This window comes from Oryzias latipes, chromosome 9 (genome assembly GCF_053564925.1).
Source record: "Oryzias latipes strain Hd-rR chromosome 9, Olatipes_Hd-rR_3.1".
Lineage (NCBI taxonomy): Eukaryota > Metazoa > Chordata > Actinopteri > Beloniformes > Adrianichthyidae > Oryzias > Oryzias latipes.
In genome coordinates, this window is record NC_136245.1 from 15545237 (window position 1) to 15551236 (window position 6000).

Here is a 6000-nt window from a genome sequence, read left to right on the forward strand (position 1 = left end):
AAACAATGAAACTCCCTAAACCTTTTTTAAACTATTTTTAAATCCACAAAAATACTTACAGGTGTTGCTTCTGTAGGGAATCAACCAAAAGTTTGTGGGTTTTGAATGCAAAGCAGGCTAGACATCAGCTTTGAGCATCAACCAGCGTTTTCTCCTCCGCTAGCTTGCATTCCAGCACGTCCGGCTGATGTGCCTTCGCCAAAATAAAAGCGGCGGTTTCAAAATAAAAGTCTCTACAAAAACATATCTGGAAAACGTGCCTGAAAGGCAGAGCACTCCCCGTCTGACCTAATTAGGTCACTACTTAACTTAAATAAAACATAGCATTTCTAATCTACTGGCAAAAGAAGAACTATTTCTGAAATAGGTCTCTTAAATGTCTTTGAGGTTCCCTGTTCTGATGTTTTGAGTTGCACTTCTCTGTCTCTGCCATCTCTTCCAGGGAAGACAGCAGTAACCTTTTAGTCTACCACCAACACAAATCAAGTCCTCTTCCAGAATGGGATTCAGGTTTACAAGTGCGCTGTTTCTTGGCACAGATTGCATCGTTTTAAGAGCTGTCATCTCAGAACTGTTCCTGAGCTGCTTTGGTTATCACATGCTTAGCTTGACTTAACTCATCAGGAGTGTGTGGGAGCTTGCAGCGGTGCCATCCTTTGCAATTGCCAAAGTTGTTTTGTTTGTATGTCTTGACAATGTGGATGAGAGTTGCTATTGCCCTGGTAAGTGAATGCATCGATGAAAACCGTTGGAAGCGTGTGGCCAGAACCTTTTCTTGACTTTGTGTCAAAAAGCTGCTCACTTCACTGTGTATTTCTGTGTCTGTTTCTGGATTCACAAGTTCATAAATCTCTTTTGTGTTTTCAGGACAGAGTTTTGACTTGTACAGGAAAGCTGGTCCAGTGAACCATGTTGTGTGTGTTAGGTGTGATGCTTGAACTGACCTGGATGCATGGTCCGCAGGGTTGTCTTGTGTGCAAACATAGAACCACTGGTCTGGTTTTGTAGAATGATGAATGCACTGGACACGGTTGTGAACGTAGATATGGAAACGTTTGGTCTGATTGTGAATATATCCAAGCACAACTTTGCTGTCACAAAAGAATTTTACTGAGTCCAATTTTAGATCCAATTCCTCTTGGATGAGGTCAGCAACTTCCACGGCCAGTACTGCAGCACAAAGTTCCAGCCGGGGAATAGTAGGCCGAGAGAGCGGAGCTAGTTTAGCCTTTCAGAGAATGAAGCCTACCTTTACATCTCCTTCAACTTGAACAGTCCTGAGATACGCCACAGCTCCAATGGCTTTGACAGAAGCGTCGGAGAACACACACAACTCCTTATGTTTGGCTTTGGAGAGTGATTTTGGAACATATGGTCTTGGAATATGTAACCTTTTAAAATCGTGCAAAGAGTCTTTCCATAACTCCCACCGTTTGCGCTTTTCTTCTGGGAGGGGAGCATCCCATTCAAACTTGTCAGCACAGAACTCTCTCAACAAATGTTTGCCTTCGATGGTTACAGGAGCGAGCATGCCTAGAGGATCGAAAACACTGTTCACTGTTGACAAAACCCCTCTGCGAGTGAAAGGTTTTCGGTCTTCCGATGCTTTGAAAGTGAAAGTGTCTGTAGTAGTTACCCACAGCAGACCCAAGCTGCGTTGCACAGGTGCAGCTTCTCCGCTGAGGTCCAGATCTTTGAGGACTGCTCGATCTTCTGGTGCAAATGCTTGCAAAACAGTGTCACTGTTTGATGCAAACTTGTGCAGCCTCAAATTTGAGTCGCTGAGGGAAGCTTGGGTTCTCTTGAGGAGGCTGATGGCTTCCTTGTCTGTAGGCACACTGATGAGCCCATCATCAACATAAAAATGTCCGTATTTGTGTCCACCTTCTTGGATGGCTTTCCTGAGTCCGTAGATGGCCACAGAGGGAGATGGGCTGTTCCCGAACACATGAACTCGCATTCTATAGTCAATGATCTCTTTGGACATATCATTGTCTCTGTGCCACAAAAATCTCAGGTAGTTTCGGTGATCACTGCGAACTAGGAAGCAGTGGAACATCTGCTGAATATCTGCAACTGCAGCCACTTGCTCTTTGCGAAAACGGATTAAGACCCCTACAAGAGAGTTGTTGAGATCTGGGCCTTTAAGGAGAGCATTGTTAAGAGACATACCTGAATGCTTTGCGCTAGAGTCAAACACCACACGTATGTTCTCTGGTTTCTGTGGGTGAAAAACTCCGAAAGTCGGCAGATACCAGCATTCCTCATTTTCTCCCAGTGGTGGAGCAACTTCTGCGTGATTGTTCTCAAAGATCTTTTCCATAAACTCAAGAAACTGATCTTTGACCTTTGGTTTTCTTTGTAAAGTTTTTTACAATGAATAAAGTCGAGACAGGGCATACTCACGGTTGTTGGAGAGAAGCTGGCGCTGTGGTCGGAAAGGAAGGGGTGCCACCCAGTGGTTTGAGCCATCCTCGAACATTTCTGCATTCATTAACTGCAAGAAGACCGTATCTTCTATGGATGGGCCGGGTTTGTTGTCCGAAGCTGTTTCATTGAAAACGCTCTTTCCTAAAGTCGCAACTGATGCACTGTTGAGTTTCCTCCATTCCTCCCCGCTTTGGCAGGTATTTTCAATCAGCCTGATGGAACTGTTGCAGGGGGTACATATAGACGGGCGTCCGTTTTCCAACACATTGGTTCTGTATGTGCTTATGGTTGGTTTATGCGAGTTTCCGAGACAAACATCTCCAATCAGGACCCATCCTAGATCCAGTCTCTGGGCGAAAGGAGCATTGTGGGGCCCATTTACTTGCTGGCGGACTTTGTGAACTCTCAAAATGTCCCTTCCCAATAAGATCAGGATTTCTGCTTTGGGGTCAAGCTCTGGTATGAACTGTGATAACTTTTTCAGGTGTGGGTGACAGCGGGCTGCATCTGGCGTGGGGATTTCTGAGCGGTCATTCAGTATCTTATTGCACTCGATGAGTGACGGTAGTGGGAGGACTACTTTTCCATCAAGAGATTCAATCTGGAAACCTTCTGCTTTGCGTCCGGAAGTTTCCAATGGCCCAGCACACGTTTTCAATCTGTATGGGAACAACTGGCTTTCGAATTTAAACAGTTCAAAAAAGTCTGAGCGGACCAGTGAACGATTACTTTGGTCGTCCAGAATCACATACATATTGGCTGCCTTTTCCCGCTGACCTCGTTGATAAACTCGGACCAGACAAATCTTAGAGCAGGATCTGCTTGTTTGTCCTGGTCCACAAACTTGAGTGCACTGTGAACTTACAGTTGCATTGGTGACAGTTTGCTCCTCCTCCCCGCCGTTGTTTATTGGGGGAGCAGGCCTCGTGAAGACCTGGAGCAGCGTGCTGGCATGCATTGCGGTGTCATGGCGGTCACTGTCACACTCTGAGCACTTTACCGGGATTTTGCAGTCCTTCGCAAGATGACTGGTTGAGGTACAGCATTTAAAACAGATCCCATTTTCTTTGAGAATTGTTTTCCTTTCTATGATACTTTTAGCTCTGAATGCTCTACATTTTTTTATTGGGTGTGAGTTGTTATGGATGGGGCAGTTTTTCTCCAGTGCTTCGTGATTTTTTGCAGGCAGATTTGTTGATGGTTTCACTCCTGCTGAAACGTAAGTTTTGTGAACTGATATTCTGTTCCCAAAACTCCTAGTGGGCGCTTCATGCACTTTTTCATAGCTGCGTGAAAATATGAAACTCGGGTCATTCCTTCTGCGTGCTTCATCACAGATGAAACTTGTGAAATAGTCAAATGGGGGGAACTGTCCATAGTTTTCTTCCTTCAATTTTGAGCCGAAAGTGAGCCATCTTTCCTGAATCCCATAAGGAAGTTTTTTCTAGTATGGGGCCAATATGTATGCGAGTCCTGTTAAGTAACCCTCTTCCTTAGCACCTTGAACCTCCATAAGAAGATCACCCAAGTCCCTTAACTTGGAGTATTCTTTAGCAGTTATTTTTGGGAAATCCTCAAGTCTTTTAAACAAAGCTTTTTCTGCAACTTTAGGTGCGGCGTAGCACTCCTGGAGGCGTGCCCAGGTCTTTTCCAGAGCTACACAGGGATTTCCAGCATGCACAGACCTGATTCTTTTAACATGTTTCACAGATTCAGTCCCAAGCCACTTAATAAGCAGATCCAACATTTCAGTGGCTGTGAGTCCTATATCTGCAGTAGCATTGTTGAATGAGGACCGCCATGCTCTGTAACTTTCAGGTCTGTCGTCAAACTGGTAAAGACTTGTACTCACCAAGTCGCGGCGGGCCAAATAACGAGCCAGGTTTCCAGTTTCTGATGTTATGCTGGGAGGAGTGGTGATACCTTGTGGGTCATATGATGGTGCTGCAGGGTTTAGTGGCAGACCATCGAAGTAGTGAGTTGTCTTTGGCTTTGTCTGACATCTTATTTTCTCGTAGCTGCTGTTTTTGTGATCTTTTTAGTTGGTGAAAGGAACAATTTCTTGTGCCTTCACATCCTGAGCATGCCATGTAATGAAACTTTCTTCCACACTAGGTCTTCTGGATTGTGGGGCTGCGGGGGTGCGGCTTTCTTGTGACTGTAGTTGAACTTGTTTTTTAACATATTCTTTTGTTCTTAACTGAATGTCCTTTTGCAATTTTTCTTGAGTAACTGAATCTGATTTTTCTGATTCAAGTTCCTCAGCTGCTTCTAATGCTTCTGCTTGTGCAATGGCTGCAGCAGCCTCTCTTTGGAATTCCAGCGCCTTTAACTCTGCTTCTAACTTTGCTTTGCTTAGCTGTAGCTCTGCTTCTTTTGCTGCACTTTCTACTTTAAGCTTCGCTTCCTTTTCAGAAAATAAAGCCCTTGCCTTTGCTGCTTCTGCTTGAGCACGTGCTCGAATAGCTGCACTGGATGCGGAGGAGCGAGAGCTTTTTGTGGTTTTTGATGCTTTTCCTGACTTAGCCGCATCCCTTTGGTCTTCCATTTTCTTTTAGTTGAGCTCCCGATTTTCTTCACCTTTTTACTTTACTGTCCTCGCTGAAACGTGACGTAGCTTTCAGCTAGACAGCTAGCCAAACTTTGTTCCAAAAAACAAGACGTGTCCTCTTTGAAGTTGGTTTAATTAACATTCTTGCAATCTGGAGTACAAAGTTAAACTGTAAAAAATACAGAAATAAAAACAGTCAAATAGCAGTCCTTTTAAATAACATTAAACAAATGAATCAAGGATTTTAGCCGTCTTGAAACACACACAATATGTCAACTGCACACATTCTACATCATGTTTAAAATTAAACTTATACGTCAAATTTAAAACAATGAAACTCCCTAAACCTTTTTTAAACTATTTTTAAATCCACAAAAATACATACAGGTGTTGCTTCTGTAGGGAATCAACCAAAAGTTCGGTGGGTTTTGAATGCAAAGCAAGCTAGACATCAGCTTTCAGCATCAACCGGCGTTTCTCCTCCGCTAGCTTGCATTCCAGCACGTCCGGCTGATGTGCCTTCGCCAAAATAAAAGCGGCGGTTTCAAAATAAAAGTCTCTACAAAAACATATCTGGAAAACTTGCCTGAAAGGCAGAACACCAACACAAAACAGGAAATCCTACAAAATAAAACAGGAAGTTAACTCAAAGCATCACAGAACAAAAAACAAGTAGAACACAAAAGCAAAGAAACCAAAATTGTAACACTCTCACCCTTCCGCAGGTGGTTTCTTACCCAAGCTTGGGTCTTCTACCAGAGACCTGGGAGCTTGAGGGTCCTGTGCAGTATCTTAGCTGTTCCGAGCTCTGCGTTTTTCTGGACTGAGGTCTTTCCAGGGATCGGTTGTTGCCACTCGTCCAGCTTGGGAGTTACTGCCCCGAGTGCTCCAACATTCACTGAACACACTGTCAGTTGAGGCCTTGAGCTTGATGTATTCATGCATCTTGGATGTTTCATCCAGGATAGTGGCTTCCACGCTCTCTAGTCCTTGGCCTACTTCCTTGCGGCTAGCATACG

The 6000-nt window shown here is 44.2% G+C and overlaps 1 protein-coding gene across 2 annotated transcripts in view; it reads right to left on the minus strand.

The window, feature by feature from the left end:
- mvb12bb (multivesicular body subunit 12Bb) overlaps positions 1 to 5502 on the minus strand; it is an 89493-nt gene extending 83991 nt beyond the window's left edge. For both annotated transcript variants that reach the window (XR_013658126.1, XR_013658125.1), the window contains exons 1-2: positions 5367 to 5502; positions 60 to 5150 (exon numbers count right to left, since the gene is read on the minus strand). The gene's annotated coding sequence lies outside the window, so the exon portion shown is untranslated. The remainder of the gene's footprint in view (positions 1 to 59; positions 5151 to 5366) is intronic.
- Positions 5503 to 6000: the final 498 nt, after the last annotated feature.